This window comes from Corapipo altera, unplaced genomic scaffold, assembly GCF_003945725.1.
Source record: "Corapipo altera isolate COAL_440 unplaced genomic scaffold, ASM394572v1 102, whole genome shotgun sequence".
In the NCBI taxonomy this organism is placed as follows: Eukaryota; Metazoa; Chordata; class Aves; order Passeriformes; family Pipridae; genus Corapipo; species Corapipo altera.
In genome coordinates this window covers 828,127-847,627 of record NW_020884995.1, presented here as the reverse complement: position 1 = coordinate 847,627, position 19,501 = coordinate 828,127, and the positions used below count along the sequence as shown (strand labels likewise).

Here is a 19,501-nt window from a genome sequence, read left to right as displayed (position 1 = left end):
CAATAGCCCTGCAAGAGCAGCCAGGAAAGGGGAGATGGCATGACAACCCTTCATAATGCGCCTTTCTCCCGCTCAAACGTTGCAACACGTATCACAATAGGCGAGGTAACGAATCAATTAAGGGGGACTCGGCCCCCGGGGCCGCCCCCGCCCCGTCCCCCAGCCCGTGCCCGCCCCGGAGCCGCCGCTCGGCTTTGTCGCTGCCCGGCGCCGGGGCTGTAGGACCCGGGGGGCGCCGCCGCCGCCAATCGCGGCCGCTGCCGGGCTCTATTTGTGTGCAATGCCTCCCGCCCCGCGCCCGGAGAGTAACACGGACAGCGCGGCCGAAAGAATTCCCCGCCGGAGAAGGATTTGATTTGATTTGATTTTTTTTTTTTTTTTCTCCCAGGGTCCTGATAACTGGGGAGAATCCGGTTTCATCCTCCCTTTTTACTCAAAAGTCTGCTGAGCGGCTTGTCGACTTCAGCGCTCTTCCTCTCTCTTTCTCTCTCTCTCCCTCTCTCTCTCCATATAAATACGCGGAGCTCTGTCCTCGCTCTATGCAAGGAAAGTTGGGAAGGACCGCCTGGATGATGGAACCGCTAGTTTTCTGAGAGCCTTCTGACCCCGGAGGGTGAGTCTCCCAAGTACCAGAGAAGCTGCCGGTGCCAGGGAGGTGGTGGCCTCTCCCCGCTCCGCCGCGCCCGGGCACCGGCACCGGGAAAAGGCAACAGTTTCCTGGAGGCGCCGGGAGAGGTCACCGCGGGAGAAGGGATGCGAGAGTCTCGAGCGCGCAGGGATAGCGGTCCAACAAGTTTCTGTGCGGGTACCGGCGGCGTGCGTACGGTCGGGAAAAGTTGCCGGGGGGCTCCGCGGGATGCGCTCCCCGCTCTTATCGCCGCCCTTGGGCTCGGGTGTTACCAACAAAGAAGTTTTGACCGCTGCGCAGCCGGCGTTCCCTCGCCGTGCCCGCCGGCCCCGGGGCGATGTCTGGGTGCCTGTCCGGCTGTCCTGCCGCCGAGCGGGGCGGAGGCGGGGGAGGGATGCGGGATCCGCACCGCAACTTCTGGCGGGGCGGTCCCCGCAGCCGGGGCGAGCATCGCCGGCTTTGTTTTCGCCGCGCTTGCAGTAACCTTTTCCCTTCTGGCGGGGATGCCGCCGCCGGGGGAGCAGCGCTGCGGGGGAAGCGCCCTCCTGTGCCCCCGCCGGCGCCCGATCCCCGGCGGGGCGGACAGCGAAGTTCAGCGGGAAGGGGGGGGACGTGTCTGTGCGTTTCTGCGTGTGTGTATATATATATATAGGTGTACAAATACCTCCAGAAATGGCAAGCGCAGCGCGGGAGGGGGGGCTGTGACAGCGCGCCCTCCAGCCCTTGGCGGGGGGAGCGCCCCTCTACGCGGGGGCGCTGCGGCGCTCGGAGGGGGATGCGCAGCCCCGCACAATGGAGGGCCCCCAGCACGCTGGAGGAGGAGGAGGAGGAGGGAGGTCGTCTCCGGCTCCTCCGCTGCAGCAGCTGCTCCTGCTGCGGCAGTGCCGCAGCCCCGCGCCGCCCCCGCCCCGCGGGGCAGCGCCCCCGCGGAGGATGCTTGGCCCCGCCGGCCAGGGGGTACCGCGCCCCCCGAGAGGGGAACCGGGCGGACAACCCCGGCTACGACCCGCTCCGTCAGTGCAGGGTCGGCAGCAGGAGTGTTTCCGCACCTGAGTGTGAAGGTATTAAAAAAAAAAAAAGAAAATTCAGGATGCAATTAAACTGACCTATAACACGATCAGAATCCTTTTTTTGTTTTGTTTTTTTTTTGTTTGTTTGGTGGTTTTTTTTGTAAAGTGTTAATTTTACAATTTTTTTTTCTTACGTTTTCTGGGGCATATTAAAGTTAATTAATGATCGATGACTCAGAAAAAGGATTTAAATGGAGTTAAGGTGTTTTTCAATTTGAATTCACATTTTTATTACGAAAAGGAAATTTTTGAGTTGCTGATTGTTCTGAGTACATTGAAGAACTTTAGAGGCATTTCTTTTTGAGGTAAAAACGTTTTGTGGTATACCCATGCTTCACAGACATGAGGATAGAAGGGAGAGTTCTCTGACCGTAGACCATTGTGTGTAGAGACATGCTGAGGTTCAACTGAAAGGCAAGAACTGGCATTTGAGAAGATTTCTTATTAAGCTGAAGTTCACCCTCTTCACTAAAGGAAAAAGAAGCCTGTGTTGGATGCAGTTTGCAGACAAAACAGGTTAAGAATGCCCTGTTATATTATGGAGTAATAAGGCTGATGTCCAAACATTATGTCTTATTTTACTACGTGTTCCTTTTCTACATTCACTTTATATTTGTCTGCATGCATGTTTTCTACTTACATCTTGCACTACTGTGCATTCCAGGGACATTACAGTGGTATAAACGGGCTGTAAGAGTGCAGTAAGAGACGTAGCTTTTGGTAATTAGGGGCAAGGAAAGAAGGCAGAAAGCTAATAAAATTATTCCTGTACTTCTCAGAGTAGTTAATTGCTTTTCAGTCTTTCAGCAAACATGGCCAAACTTCTGAAAATTGTGTCCCAAGCCCTTAGAATAACATATTCCTGCAACCATTTTTGGTACCATGGCTGACACTTGCTTAGAAGCTGCACTGATTTCCATAAGAATCCCCATAAAAACAAAGGATGCCATTGTGGAAACGTGAAACAGCTTGTTTGTTGTTGAGTGACTTTTTAGTTAGTGAAAGGAAATTCAATCCTTTCCTCTTGCTTTCCTTAGTTATATTGAATCCACAGTATTAAATATTGACCAGTTGAATATTGGAGAAATGAGGAGGACTCAACCAATTTTGGAATGAGGTATCTACAGGTGTCTTCATCAAGGCATAAACAAAGGTTTATTAGACATAGTCTCCCAATATGTTTTTAAAGAGAACTAGATTCTTAATAAGAGGGAAGGCTACTTGAGTTCTGTTGCTTTCCTTTATCTTGTTTATTTTTGGGGAGGGAGGTTGTTCTTTTGTTTTGTTTTGTTTTTTCACTTTATGGACTTTTCATATTGTCTCTGCTGTAATTGGATTTGGACCACAATAAGCAACATAATCCCCATGGACCTTATACATTCAAAGTATTCCCTTCAAGTGACTTTTGAAGGCATTATGTGCACATCTGAACTTCACTCTAAGCAACAGAGTCACAGGTGTTAGTCACAGGAGGCTCAGATTTTTTTGAGGAAACCACAGGAAATTTCAATGTATGCAGAGGAGCAAATGCAATGTGCTTTACTCATTTGTAAAATGTTAAGTAGAACTGGGAGTTGAGAAGTCTGCCTTCTTCTGTCTGGATTTCCCTGACTTCTTTACAGTGGCATATGGTTAGGTACGAATTTAGCAGACTTGTATAGTTCAACAGGTAAGTGCATAAAAAAGGAGAGAGAAAAAAAAAGAAGTTTGGAGGAAGGAAGGGATTCATATTTGCTTGACCTTTTATGTGAGAGGGATTCCATGGGCTGTGATGCTTCTGGGACGGAATCAGCTGGCAAGCAAACGAGTCCTTAGGTCAAAACTTAAAAATGAACAGGAAACTGTGATTTTTGTTTGCCCAAATTTTGCACTTGCCATTTGAGTGTGTTCTGTGTCCTCAGAAACATGTAGCAATCTGATGTTGATTTGCTTAGAGCCAGACATGGACTTTCAGGTAGCAGGTTACAGAAGTTTTACGTTAATGTGTTAAACCATCAGAGGGTACAAACCTGTGCTTGTGAAAGAAAGAGAGGAAGAATTTAACAGTGGGCCTAAACTTTACTTTTTCCACCTTTATATTTTCTTCAGATGCCCTTTTCTGTGATTTAGAGTGTAAATTATATTTTTTTAACATCTGTAATGTGTGTCCTTGTGCTAGTATATTTCTGTATGTTGTTGTTACCTACATCTTTTTTAAAATAAAAGATCAGCAACTTTACACATTTTGATCTCTTCTCTTGAGGAAAATACTAGAATAATTGCATATAAATACTCAAATTTCTTGGTAACATTATTTGTGAACACTTGCACTAGGCAAACCCTGTGGAAATACATGTTCAACACTTGGTTCTAGACCCAGGAGGAGCTTATGGCCTAATGTTTTTTTCCATCTCTTTCTGTGTTCCATAACACCGTAACTCGACCAATTTGAGTGCATTTGCACATGTATTTGCCTGTATTATAGGGAAAATGGCCTCTTCAAGAAAAGTATAGACACTTACAAATTTCTGGGTTCATCAAAGGGGGATACATCATACAACAGAAATATCAAGAGAATCATTGTGTGTCCTCCTCAGCAATTATAATAGGATAGCCTTTAAAAAAAATAAAATAAAAAGCTGTAGAAAGGACAGGGAAAATGAATAACGCTAGAGCCCTTGAAAGAATTATAAAGCAAGTACACATACCTTGAGCATGTAGGTTAAACAGTATCATTAGGTTTCATAAAACTCAAGTAATCCTTACCCAGCACACCATGGGACATAATGAAATGTTCCCTCCAATCTGCAAGAGACTTCATAGACTATCCTGTTTCACCTGTAATACTCCATCTGTCTAAACTGCCCAGTCCATAAATCTTTCATTCCCTATCCATCCTCTAATCATCAGTCCCATCAGCCCTCTCTCACCATTGCCAATTTATAGTCTGTCAAACACATCAATCCTTTGCCTCAATTAACTCTCTCTGTCCTCCAAACTTCTCTACTCATTTATCTGTCCTTGTCCACAGAGAGGTCCAAGTGTGTACCATCCTTCTGCTGCCTCTGTGTGACTTCCATAAGGGTATTTTTGTTTGTTTGTTTACAGTCCTGTATCATCCATCTTTCCTTAACCATTTCCAGATCTATGCTCCAGGTCTGTCAAGTCATGTTTTTATACAGTAAATTTATTTCCCCAGGGGTCCTCTGGCTTTCCTCTTTGTCAGTGGTGAACACACTGAGTGTATTTGTCTTCTTTCCATACTCATCTCTTGTTCATCAGAGTAAGTTGATCCTTACACCAACAAAATGAGTGTGGCAGGAGAGAGAAAATGAGTTGGCAGGCAACAGCAGTGTGAATTGGTAACTTACTGGTTGTCCCCAGCTTAGGGGAGATATTGCTAATTCTGGTATGAGTTCTCAGTAATGCAATTGGCTTCAGACAAGTATCATGTGGTTATAATGTTAAAAATTGATCTAAGGAGTCAGAACCAGAGCCCAGAAAGTTTTATATTCAGTCAAGTGCTTGAGTTCTTAGACCACAGACTTTTCTTATGTGCTGTTTCAGCCCAGAAGTCATCCTTTTCTCCTTCCACGATGGCACAGTTAGGATAGAAGATGTCACTTGCCTGTCTTCCTTGAACCACAACATTCAATAGTTTAAGTTAGGGCTGAGGAAGTATCAGAGACCTGAATAGAATCATAAGACCTGAATTTCTGGCAAGAGTGTAGCTGGAATTGAGGTCCCTTACTTCCAAATGAAACAATTCCCTCACAATATATCATAGAGTGGCTGGAGAGCAGCCAGGCAGAGAGGGACCTGGGAGTTTGGATTGACAGGAAGCTGAACGTGAGCCAGCACTGTGCCCAGGTGGCCAAGAAGGCCAATGGATCCTGGCCTGTATCAGGAACAGTGTGGCCAACAGGTTCAAGGAAGTGATTCTTTCCCTGTACTCAAGCACTGGTGAGGCCACACCTCGAGTGCTGTGTCCAGTTCTGGGCCCCTCAGTTCAGGAAGGGCATCGAGGTGCTGGAGCAGGTCCAGAGAAGAGCAACAAGGCTGGTGAAGGGACTGGAGCACAAGTCCTGTGAGGAGAAGCTGATGGAACTGGGGTTGTTTAGCCTGGAGAAGAGGAGACTCGGCGGAGACCTCATCACTCTCTACAACTCCCTGAAAGGAGGTTGTAGCCAGGTGGGGGTTGGTCTCTTCTCCCAGGCAACTATCAGCAAGACAAGAGGGCACGGTCTTAAGCTCTGCCAGGGGAGATTTAGATTGGATATTAGGAAGAAATTCTTTCCAGAGAGGGTAATCAGGCATTGGAATGGGCTGCCCAGGGAAGTGGTGGATTCTCCATCCCTGGAGGTTTTTAAGATGAGACTGGATGTGGTGGCACTTAGTGCCGTGGTCTAGCAGCTATGGCAGGGTTGGATTAAGGGTTGGACTTGATGATCTCAGAGGTCCCTTCCAACCCAGCTGATTCTATGTTTCTATGATTCCTTCTTTTTCTCCTCAGTATTCTGAAGTAAAGTAGCTGCCATGGTTTTTTTTGTAGCTCATGCTGCCTGGATCTTCACCTGGCTCAGAGCACAGGGCTTCCTTCGATCAAGGAGTGTCACTGAGTTCAAAAGTACTTTCATCCTGATTCTTTGTTACTGTGGGGTTAATCTAAGTTCCTTAGCTGAGGAAGTTTTGCGTCGTCCCCATCTCTCCTGAGAGATTTTCAGGCTGAAGAAAGAAAGACCTTAAGTAGCAATTGGAATGTAGCTTTTTCTATATCACTTCCTTCAATTTAGGGGAAATAATTCTGCATAAATTCCATTGCATGCTCTGGATTTCTCTCTCAGAGCCCCTGCATGACAGAAGAAATGGGGAGGCACGAAGAAAGAACTTAAATGTGCGTCTTTGTTATTCCCCATAACAATAAATCTGTTCTGCTCCTAAAAGTGGCATTAGAAAGAATTTGACTCATTTCTTAATTTAGGATTCACTTGTCAATGATGATGAATTTTTCACACTAGCAAGTTTGCTGTAAAGGTGACTCTATATTCAAAAAGAACCGTATTTAACTATGTGATCTAATATATCACAGTTCGATGCTTCTAGTATTTTCTGTGCCTGCTTGACATCAGACGTGATTGTCAGTTAAACATTTGGTTTATTTTAAATTTTTTTGTCTTTTTTTTTAGTTCCTTTCTTTCTAAAAGTGACTGTAGAAAGGTAATGGAAAAAATTTAGTTAATGCAAGACATTGCCTTATGTGCATACATGCATTAAGTTACTGAATTCACAGTTTTTAGTGTCCTGCAGTCCATCCTAGAAAAAACGCCAAGACTTAAGGAACTTCTTCAGTCTTCATCAAGACTTCTACACTCAAAATAAATTAGTGTTAAGAAGCACGAAAAAAACCTGAACATGAAAGGTAAAGTGATCCTCTAAAACAATAAACATGTAAGAACAGATCACCTCAATACAGGAGGAGATTCGATGCATATGGTGCCACCCCTGGCAAATATGGAAACCTAAACAAATTGCAACAGTGTTTGTAACTTGCTCTTGTTCCAAGAATGCAAATACTTTGGAGTAGGATTTTACTCAGAACAGCTGGACAAAGGAGTTGTAAACTCATTTCAATCCATTATAAAACTTTCCAAATGTACTATAGTTTTTCTAACTGCAATTCCTGCCACACCCAAATTAATATGTGAAAGTCAAATGCTTTTCTGTATTCTCATTTGTCACCAGTGGTAGCTGTGACTCAGTTAAATTATTCTGCAAGTTTGTGCCTCAAATCCACCCCAGTTGTGTCAAGAATTTTGTTAGTGATAAATGCATTTAAGGATATGACTTGAATCTTTGAACCCATATGAGAGTTTTTATAGCAGACAACTGAAAAAAAAATCCCTTCTGTGTTAAAAATCTAGCAGGAAAATTAAACAAATTGTCTGAAGGCAGACAGGACTGCAGACAGTTCTAACTGAAATATTTAAATAAAGTAAAGCCAACTTCAGTCCTCAGATAAGGCCCTGATGCAACTAAGTATTTTTGGCTAATAACCCTTCTGAATGTTTTTCAAAACAAGCAAAAAGCTGGTTTTGAGAACATTTCCCCCATAAGGCCTAAGAAAAGTTAAATTGTATCACTGTTTCCTGTATCGTGGCATTGTAATCAAGTTTGTCTGCCCACGCTGTCAAAATGAAGAGCTGAAATAACTATTTCAAATAATGTTATAGATTGGGTGTGCTGTATATGGATGAAAGCAAGGCACACTTTTGAACTATCTACATTCTGTTATGCAAAGATAGGAACACTTCCTCTTGGTGAAATAGGAGAGGAATGAGGGAATGGAAAGTATGGCAGAAGGAATTACGGGGTCCAAATATTCTTCATCTTGCATGGAGATCTGACACGGCAAGTTAATTTTATCTCTGTTTGCTGGTGTATATTTTGGAGTAACCCACAGCCTGTGTGTGTTAGTAAACCTCATCTCAGAAAACAGCCCTAGTAAGGAGAGGTCCACCATATGAATAATATATATCTAAATAATGACAATGACTAGATGGTAAGCCAAACCAAGAGGCAGTCCTCTTCTAAGGGGAAATGAGTACATTTTCCAAAATTTTACAGCCATGGTGGAATGAAGAATATTACGTCATCTGAGTTGTGTTTGGCACATTACCCAAACCAGGATTTTAATTTTCTAGTTCCTCAACCATGTGTACCATAAGTGCTATTGGTCTACCTTGAAGCATTATCTCAGCTGAAAAAGATCAAAAAATACTTTAATCAAAAGAACAGAGCTCTGTCCAAAACATTTCCACCTGAGGAATACATATACATTTCAAGACTGAAAGTTTTGTAAGGTATACGGTGCAAAGTTTAGCTCTGGGACATGTTTTGACATAGTGAGGTTTTTTTCATCTTAAAAGTTCTGGTAACTAATAAAATGTACTAAGCATAAATGGCTAAGAGAAGGACAGACATTTTCATGCCTTGCCATACTTAAATATCATCTACATTCAGCCTTACTTGATTAGGGAGGGGTGTTATGTTTCTATCAGTAGCTTATGCAATTAAAATATTTTTGCTTGTGTTTGCATGTAGATTGTCAATGTGTGACTTCTGGTTTTGTTTTTAATTTCTCACATTATGTTCATAAAATGAACAACCTTCCTGATTGTGAACTTTTTTTTCAAATAAGTATTAATTCTTTCAAAATCTCTACTAGGAGGAATTTGAGATAGGTGGTCTGAGTGATTTTCTCTGGGGATCATAACTCCTCTCTCAATATCATTCCTTAAATTCATGTGTGACACAGCCAACGTGCAACTACACAATAAATAGTCCATTCACATTGACAACATAGTTCACAACTGTATTTCTGTAAAAAAATGCGTTTTAAATATTGTTAATTTAGATATTGCAACCTGTTTTTCAGGAAAGGCTATCTTTAATCTACTAGACTAGATTTCTACTGCCATTAGAGTAAATCTCTTTTTTATTACCTGAGGTCACAGATATATATTTGTAAGGGGAAAGTGCCTACAGGCTCAAAGTGGCTCCCTAATTTTTCACTGATGGAAAGAAACCTCCCCTTGGTTATTTTGGGAAAAGTCATGATGGGTATGCATTCACTTCACTTGATAAATAACTTCAAGTGCAAATACAATAATTCTCTTGTACTTATTCCCATTGACTTTGTGCCAATGAAACAATTTCACTTTATGCAGCTCACAGCAATGAGCAGCACTTTAAAAGATGAAACCAGGTGAAACCAATCTTGATTTATGTCAAGATGTGCTGAATACTGCAAAGCAAAATGCATCAATTTTAGTGTGATACTTTTTGTACGGCTGCACAGTTCATAATCTACTGTTTCTCCAGTGCCCTCTGTGCCCAGCATCACCCAGCTCTGACTAATGAGACCACAAGTTCTGTGCTAATTGACAGAGATCAAAAGAGGCAGTGGCTGTAACCTTGCATTGATCCAGGGAGAGCCCAGCCATAGGTGGATACGGATGATATTATTCAGAATGTTTTTTCTGACAACAGGAGCCAAGTGTCAATCCTACAGCTCTTCTGCTCATCTGCTTATCATCACAGATCAAGATATTCAGAAGGGAAATCTGTATATTTTAGAAATAGCAGAATAATGCAAATTTCTTCTCACTGACCTCTGTATGACTCTGCAATGCATTTTTAATCCCATTCTACATGTCTTCTTATCCTGATGTCAGGAATAACCTATAATATAGACAAGCACTAAATATTTATGGCACTTTGGTACAAGGCACTACTGCTGTTTTCTGCTAAGATGATCATGGATGACTCTAAAAGTCGTTCCGAATTTATTCTTACTACAATATAACATGTTGCTTGGGAGAATGGTCCAAACCCTCACACATCTCTGGGTAGGCAGAAAAATTTCAGTTGACCTCAGTTACTCAGATTTTCATTGATTTTTGGTTGAGCTACAGTAAGGAGAAGCATGGAAGACTAAATATTTAGAATAATTAGGCAATATAAAATAGCACAGCACATTTTCTGCTGGGGCTACCATAAGCATATTGACCCTACTCTTTGCATCCCATCAAGTTCAAGGCTTCTGTCTTAATATCCTGGGAGTTTAATGTCTTCGGTCAAGGACAAACAGGAATTTGTCAAACTCTGTTGAAAATATCTCTGTCTTTCTGGCCTGATAGAATGTGCTACAGTAAAACCTCTGTAAGAGACAAGACTTTCTAGGGGCATATGCTAAAGCATTATGAAAATGATTGCCTGAGGAATTAGGAACCAACATTTAACTGCACCTTCCTTTCTGAATACAGCACTCTTTGTTGGAGTCTTGTCTGTTTTCAACCCGTCTCTCAATCACCAGTGAGAAATTCAATTGTGACAGCTGCTAGTCAAACCCAACCAGAAGACAGTAACACGCTGCTCTGCTTAGTGTTGTATATGTTACTTGTGTGGATGGCATTACAGAGGCTGTACATCAGGCTGAGCACTGTTGCAGAGGGGGAGGAGGAAAGGAATGCGTGGCAGGTTCCAGCTCTCCCTTGAACGTCCTCCTTTTCTGGTACAGCTATTCTCTGGCAGGTGAGATGGATGGGTTGGACTAAAGCCATGTCTCCTTGTAGCCTTGCTTGTCTGTGTAAGATACAACTGCTCCCTTGTTTCCTTTGTACTGCACTAAATAGTGACTGGACTTGACACAACCAAAGTCTCTAAAAATAGTTTCAGTAGTGAATGACCTTAATCTTTTCATGGCAGTGAGTTGGCATATAGTTATATGCAGGTGAAAAAATAGGAACTCTGATGTGGGGGGCTTTGCAGTTCTTGAGGTTTCATAGGGAAAAATTGAAGCTTTGAAATCTCTAGGTCAGTTCTATCTCAACTATATTTCAGGGAAAAACACGGAATTAGAAATATTAATATCATAGAAGAGAGGAGATAAGCTACTAATTGCTACTCTGTTCCAGGTAACTTTATCCTTCTGTCAAAGAAAAGCATGGTCTAGAAATCTAAATATAATATGAAAGACATGATTTGTAACTAAGCCCACATCACTTTTTCAGGATAAACAGGAACAAAATAAGAAAATGAAATGTACCTCAGGTGAGATTCTTCCTTTTCTTTTTTTTTTTTTTATTTTTGTTGTTGTTATGAAACTTTCTGTTCCAGTTTTACCTTTTCAGCACTTTCTGACAGCAGACCATCCTTCACATAGGAATGAGTCTGTTATCATAGGTGGCACTAGGACACTAGCTGGAAATTCAGTTCCTGAGCCTGCTCCTCCCTCTAGTGGAACAGATACTCTTCTCATCAGTAATTCTGGAGAAAATTGATGGAAATACATACCCTTGGCAATGGACGTTTCTTCTTCTCCACGACTTCTTAAAATGGCTCAAAAACTTGAATGGATAAGAACTGCTTCTGTAGGCAGCTAAAGCAACTTAAATCTGCTCCACCTGGGCCACCTGCTGGTTGGAGCCATTGCTGGAGTGCAGGAATAAGGTGCCTGTTTTGCTCTGCTTTGTTCCAGAGTCTTTGGTGCCTGGGAATACTCTGGGGGTGTGACAGCTAATTATGTGTCTGTCACAGAGATGTGGCACCCTTCTGCAAGACTCTGCTTCAACAGTAGTAGCTTTTTAATTGGTTTGTACAAATCATCTAGGGTAGAGTGACTGCAGTTCAGAAGTAAAATGCCCCTATCAATCCTTTTCAGTGTGCTTCTAGATTAAAAAAACAAACAAACATAACAAAACCAAAAAAACCCACCCAAAACAACAAGTTGTGTAGTTGTTTGTGTAGTGGTATGTAATTTAAAAAATATATTAAAAAGGAGCTCAGGAAAGGCAATATCAAGTATTATATAACCCATTTTTCTATTAATGCTATATTTGTTCAAACATAGCATTTCTGTTTGTTTAGCAATAAGCTACTGATAAAAAATAGAGGAGATTTGCTATGAGAATGAAGAATGTACACCTGCTTTAGGTTCATATAATGAATGTAATATGGATTTAAAGAAAAAAAATCTGGGTGTACAGTTACATTATTACCCACCAGCAATTTTCAATCGTTTCCATGAAAAGTATTTGAATAATACATAAAGCATTTGAAGAGGTAGATCTGAAGGCCTATTACTTGCCTGGCTCAGCAGTGGCTGGCAAACACTCATTTGTGACACTGAAGCCTCTTCCCACACCTTCATGGCTAATATCTGTCTACAACTTTCCTTAGACAGATTTTCCTTAGACATTTCCTTAGCTGGAGACTAAAGGTTATCAAAGCATTAAAGACTCAAAAATGTCTATGTAAGTTAATGCATTCAATAATACACTGTATATTCTTAATACCAGATGGTTTTGAAATGTTAGTATCTTTTTCAGCTAATTACACATTACAATTTTTTTATTATCTTACATAGGAGTAACACAGTAAATAAACACCAGCATGGTGGTTTCAACCTGTAACTAAAGAACCTAATTTTGTTTTTTCTAGGTCAGCAGGAGTACATTCACTAGAAAGAGATCATCAAGAAACACCTAGATCTAGATTCTCTAGATCAGCAAAAACAGTACAAACGGGAACAAAAAGTTTGGATGTTCCCGAATTTGACTCATGTCTTTAAAGTTTATTCTAAGCTTTTGAAATACAAACTTTTATGGCATGAACATAAAGAAAATAAATAGGAAAGGTATTGCACAGTACTTTGTGAATGTCTCCTTAAGTATCTTTTTCTTTAAGTGGTATATGATTTATGGAGTCTGCCTGTGTGAATCGTACCTCCCACCAGTAGCTTCTCCACACAGAGAAAGGACAGCTTATTGCAGCTGTCAGCTAATGAAATGACTCCTGCAGTTCAAGTAGTTGCAGCTTTGGGCTGAAAACTGTGGTTCTGACATTTTTGGCAATGTACACTGATGTCCTGCGGCAGAAGGCTTTTGTTTTGCCATGATGTACAACTACTGCAGTGCGCAAAGACCACAAGGACTGGAGTATCAGAAACCATTTTATCATTAATCTGCTGTTACTGTTTTTGCTGAGAATCAGAAAGTCTGCCAAATTTGTGCAGAACATAATCTTTCAGGTCAAAGCAGTTTCAGCACATGTGATTGCTTTCTTAAAATGCTAAGCTTAAGAAAAAAAAAATAGTGAGAAGGAGCTGAGATTGCCTTTGCAGAGGGTAATCACATATCCATGTTGGAGCTTCGGCTGTCTGGGCACAGGAGGAAATATCTTCCATGTGATATTAGTACTTCTATTTGTAAGGCCTTTGGGTCAAGGGTTGTACCATCTTGAAGGTATGCTTCACCTAGATTTTTTTAAAATTAGCAAGTCCAAATGTCATGCAAATGAACTGATAAAGCAGGTGGAAATAGTCTTATTCATTATTGTACAGTTTATGGCTGTGCACGTAACTCAGAAAGATACCATGACAATCCTAGCATTTATACCTTATTTCTCTGAGTGTAAATGCACCTACAGACCTCTTATTGCAGTCTAACTGGAGGGCTGGTGAATAATCTCAGCATGGTTGAGCAGCAAATGTTGGAGGATAATTGGATCTGCAGGCTAAGACAGTATGAATGTGGAAGGTCTGGTAGGAAAGATTGATAGGCCGTTATTTTACATCATGTTTGAGATCCACTTTTTATTCGTAATTTTATGTGGAAGATAAGTTGCCTTTAAAAGTTTAAAATTATAAGTTTTGATTCAAATGAAATATTGAGGTTAATGTTCCCTAAATAATGCCTTTGTAGTCATAAGCTGGTGAGCAGAGCGTGCTGAAGAGGCCATTCAATAAAGCTTATAAGCCTTTAATTAAATTGTGAAGCCATTTATGCAATGCTTTAAAAATGGATCTTTGAATGTAAACTTGAGACATTAGGCTGAGGATACTCAAGCATTATATGTCCTACAGAAACAGCACACTTGCTTCTAGGAGTCTTTTCCCTCTCAAGTGAGATTATTGTATATTAAAACAAATTAAATGAATTATTTGTATATTAAAAGAAAAGGGAAAAAATACAGCTGAAGAACTTGAGATGCATTCTGGCCTTTGTCATCTCTTTACAAAGTTGCTAGTGGTTTGTTGGTTATTTTTTTTTTTTTAGCAAGGATAACTTGGGGAAGTGCTGCTGCAGTAAGCCCTTAATAATATTATTATTATCCCTTTGTCCCTTCTCTGTCCATTTAGTCTACTTTTGGTAAGAAATCTGTTCTTTTATTGTTGTTTATCTTAGGTGTCCTAACAGGTCAGGGTAGGATACATTCTGCTTGCTTCTTTGCAAAGTTATTTTGTTGAATACATATATGATAAAGCCAGAGTCTTTAAGATAAAACTTGTCTGAGAGGAGGGGACTCAATCACGCTGTTCTTCAGGCTAGGCTTCACAGTGGTGTTGGCCAGCATAGGTGGGGTCTAGTACCTGTAATTGGAATAATTTTATATTTTCCTCTTCTCACATGCTTCAAACAGGTGAAGACAAAATATTTGAGCAATTACAATGACAGTCATTCTCTGTAGCTAATCCTGGAATCTGCTATCTGACTCTTCAGTTCAATTTGCTAGAGAGATTGAGGTCTCAAAGATATCTAAGTTCCTACAAGTAGCAGAGGAGAAGAGAGAGACCCAAATTAATGTCCACATTACCACAGTATTTCTCTGTTTTTTTAGTCCTACTGAATGACTGAGCAGCGTGTGCTCCTTGGCTAATGAGAAGCAAACTGCACCAGATCAATTCCAGATCCTTTCCTAGTTTGTCCCTCTGAGCAACTTTGGCATGTGCTGGTGGGAAACTGGGAAATGTGGAGTTGACCTCCATTTTCCACAGTGACTGGAAGGAAGGGGAATGAATTGTAACTGGCATTGTTGTAATAGAACTGGAGAAGGGATTTAGGACCTGAATCTTTAGGAAAGGAGGTTTCGCAGCACAAGTTTGTCATTACAGTCATCCACAGGGCCTGCCTATTACATTTTCCAGAAGAAGCTGAATGGCACAATTTTCAAAGGGAGGGAAGACTGTCTGCAGTAGTTTTTGAAAATGTGAGAACATTCCTTAGATTTACTGTCTTGAAACAAATCCATGAATTGCTCTGTTCCTCACAAATGCAGCTACTAAATCTCTCCATTCCAATAAAAGAAGCCTTATGAAATAATTTTGGTTCTGGGTTTGATCAACTATGTGAGACTGAATAAAATTAGAATTATTTAGCCTTTATTACCAGAAGAAAGGAGAATTAGTATGTGTTTAGCTGTTATCATTCATTCTTAGTATTTTAAATGAGTAGTGCAAAATACATAAAGGTGATTTTTTTACTTTAATAGACGTATTAAACAGCTGGCTCTGAATCCTGTGCTGTAGCTGCAAATACATGGCAAAAATTTTGAGCAGTCTGTTGTGGAATATTATACTTCTTTTACCTGCCACAGAAACTTTTCTTTAAAAAAAAAAAAAAAATTTGAGTTGGAAGTATATACTTCAACCTCTATAATTATGGTTTGTACATTTCAATTCCTGGAGATTTCAGTATTGTTCCTTCCAGGTTTCAAAATAAAAAGCTCAAACTACTTCAAACTGTTGAAATCGTTAGTCATGAATAAGATTTAGAGAATATGAGAGAGGGAAAATGAGCTTGAACCTAACTTTGAATTCCCGAGGCAGTAACCTGGGATTCAGTTCTTAGTTTCAGTCTCACCCATTACTTACTAATTGGCACCCACGACTTTCTCCTTTCTGGGAATTTAATTAACCTGTGGCCGAAGAACTCCTGTTGAAAAATGTATAATCCATAATTCCCTACTGTTGTACAGCCTTTTCCTGTCATGGAAAAGGCCTAAGCAGGTTTGATGCTGTTCCTCAGTGTTTCACTAATCTCTACCACATTAGTAATCGAAAGGTAATTCAAAAGGCCAGCAGTAAACTTACTTGAATTCTCAGAAAAAATTTGGTTTTCAGTGGGATGTTAATTGCCATTTTGCTTTCAGACTTGTCTAGCAACAACAGTGCATACGCTTGTAGTACTCACTGATACTCCCAGTCTTTGGTCAAAGTAGCATCTGCAGGGTTATGGAATCTTCAGTCTAATGAAAAACTAATAGTTGTGGTTGGGTTTTATTTTGTTTTGTTGTGTGTTTTTTTGATGTGGTTTTTTTTTCCCTCCAAGAGTTAGAAGTAATTAGACTGCATTAGAAAATGATCCTGTAGAACTGATATGTTAGACCCAAATTAAGCAAGAGTCTGGAGACAAATACATGTACACAGAAATTGTAGCTGGACGGTTCAGTTCACTTACAAGCAAAATATACCAGTGTGGGAAAAATCTGCCCAGTGTGGGCAATCCCTTAATAAAAATCCTTCCCGCTAATCAGTATGAGCAATATGTTCTTTTTTTTTTCCTGTATAGCATCTTTCATGTCTTGCCTACGCTTACCCACAACCATGGCAAAGAGTGTTACCGAATCAGGTTGCCATCATCAAATCTGATACAAATCTGCACACCTCCATGTGCCCAAGGACAACAGTTGCAGAACCATTTCTTGGTCTGGAGGTTGAACTGAGCACTATTATGTTCAGTCCAACAGACCACGAAAAAATAAGCTCATATGGCTTTGAGCGTGATCAGAAGGAAAGTAATGCTGTCACAGACGTGGAAGGATGTGTTACATGTTCGACAGAGGCTAAATTTTTAGATTTTGTTCATTTATGGACAAATTTTGAGAAAACTCAGTGTCACCAAAGACATAATGATAGTGACTGGCACCATGATTACCACGATGTAAATGCTCATTCCTTGTGCAAAGTGATTATAAATAACAGTTTGCTGATTTCCATTATCTCTCTGGAAACAGATCAGTAAGGATGAACAGTTTTCATGAAAAGAGGGTGATAATTGCAAGTGCATTTCTCCACATATTAAGAAGTTGTCCTATTTCATTTTTTTTTTTTTTTAGATGGTGTAGTCTTGACAACTGACTGCTGGAGCTCACAGAAATAATTGTAGAAAATAAGATAACAGGGAAAAAAAAAAAAAGAGAAAAAAGACCCAGCAACCTAGATTAAAAATTAAAAGGTGTACCAGTCAACACTGGACATATAGAATGAATATATTAAGCAAATTTAATGCAAAAAAAAATTCAAAAAAACCAGTCTCAGCTCTTTCTGTGCTTCATAAACAATTGAAATAAAGTTTATCTCCGAGAATAAAAAATTTGAAAAGCTAGTATACCATAAGTGGAAAAATCAAATTGACTTTGAGTTTATAATTATTGAAATATATAATTGTTTCCAGTGTGACAAAATGATGAGCACTGTTTGTAACAGCAAAAACATATAATTTCTAACTTCTCAGTTGAAAGAAGTCACTCTCATTATATGCAAGTTAACAGCTGCTAATCAGAATACTGGGGTTTACATGAGGGATTTTGAAAGACATCATAGTTATTATAATTAGTGCTGAAAGAATAGAAAACAAATAAGTAATCCCATTATCTGTATTGACAGAAATGAAAAATCTTGGACTAAATTATTCCTGTTTTCCAAGTTTAAAATGAGTAAGTGTGGCAATCGATTACTTCTTTTGCATTCCCTCTGTTGTACCACCAGCCTTATTGATTGGTTTCAATTAATGTATGCCAACAAGTAAATTAACGTAGCACCTGAGGCAGAATTCTCTGGTGGTTCGTGTACACCGACTTCTGAGCATTCTTGCTGTTTTAACTCCTACTGAGCATATTGCTGGGAGCTACAATATTTTTCAGTCTGGACACGGACATTACCCATGGCTCTAATGACAGGTCATTTACAGCAAACCCATGTTTCACTGCAGAGATGTCTCTTTAAGTGACATCTTATCAATGGCAATTCAATTAGTCAGCCTTAAGACTCTGAGATATATCTCACACTGTGTCACACAACACTGGCTGCTTTGCATTTTAAATGTTAGCTTTTGTCATTGCTCTGCTGCTTTGGTGTACATAAAAAGTGCATTTTCAGTACAATTCTTAATTCAGAACTTCGTGGAAAACATTTTCCATGTTAAAAGCAACTGCCTTCATTCCCAACAATGCTGTCAGCTGAAGAGACTTGTGGACTTGTACTGTGGACAGGAGCTTTTCAAAGCTGGTGCTCACCCTATCAACATATCCCACTTGTCATTGATTGCTGTAAACATCAAATTATTCTGAGCATCTGAAGTATCAGAACATCTAAGTGCCTAAAATATTCGACTACTGCAATATAAATTGGGATACATATATAAATACCATTGTGGAGTACAGAGTATGTAGTACAGGCAGAAATACAAGCTGTTTTAAGGTAGCAGAGTATCAGAGAATTCAAAGCCAGGTCCTGATTTTTCTGAAATAATTACTCAATGAAGACATCCTAGTAAGACATGGCCTTACTCTGCCGCAGCCAACTGAACTCCTTAGGGATAAACCAAACTGTTTTCTATAAAAAGTGGCTATATGCTGCAGTCTTTAAGAAGAAGGTGCTTTCTGGAGTGCCCACTATAGCACAGTGGAACTACCTTTTTCATTCTTCAAAGTAGAGTCCTTGATGTACTGAACATACACTACTGAGTATGCAAAAAAATAAAGCAAAGGAGATCTTTTCACAAGTTGTGTTGTGTAAAACCCTGAGCAACAGAGCAGGCTTAAAAATGTAATACTTTTCAGTTACTAAGTACTCTAGATGCTTATTGGAAACTGTCTTTTGGGAAATGAGCAATACACTAGAGTTTAAAAAGAAATCCAAATATTTGCTGATTGTAATTGAGCAAAGGGTCTTCTAAACTAGCACAGTAATCTTGAATACCAGGCATTTTATCTCCCTAAATTGTGTCTTCTAACTTTGCTGTTGTGTGAGTGTGAATAAGTAAATACAGAACCCCTTCTTCCACTACCCTTATATGAGAAAAATTATGTTTCTCAGTCTTTTCAGTAATAATAGAATGTTTTATGGGTCTGTACTTTCCTATTTCTAAATGAGTATTTTCACACATTCATCTTCAATTTATTGTGGTAGAATCAAAGAATCATGATTTAAAGCTAATTTTTCCATTGTTGCTGAGAAGTAAAGCACACTTGTTATTTACATGGAGAAAGTATTGCCAAGGCAAATCAACTGGCGTATTTGGCAAGACTGTAAGCTAAATGTACACACATAGTTTCCCTGATAAGCTACATGGCATTATAGAGCATCAACTTGTTTAACATGCAACATTTATTTTACAAGTGCAACATCTAATTCAGTATTCAGAATTCCATGCTAATGAACAATTTTAACTAGTTTCAAATTATTGAATCGCTATTTTGAGAT

At 40.0% G+C, this 19,501-nt stretch overlaps 1 protein-coding gene across 4 annotated transcripts in view; it reads left to right on the top strand.

Moving 5' to 3' along the window:
* The first annotated feature begins 315 nt into the window (after window positions 1-315).
* The window catches only part of ROBO1 (roundabout guidance receptor 1), a 706,475-nt gene continuing 687,289 nt past the window's right edge, over window positions 316-19,501 (top strand). For 3 of the 4 annotated variants that reach the window (XM_027666541.1, XM_027666542.1, XM_027666539.1), the window contains exon 1: window positions 316-613. The gene's annotated coding sequence lies outside the window, so the exon portion shown is untranslated. The remainder of the gene's footprint in view (window positions 614-19,501) is intronic. The other variant, XM_027666540.1, reaches the window with a different exon arrangement.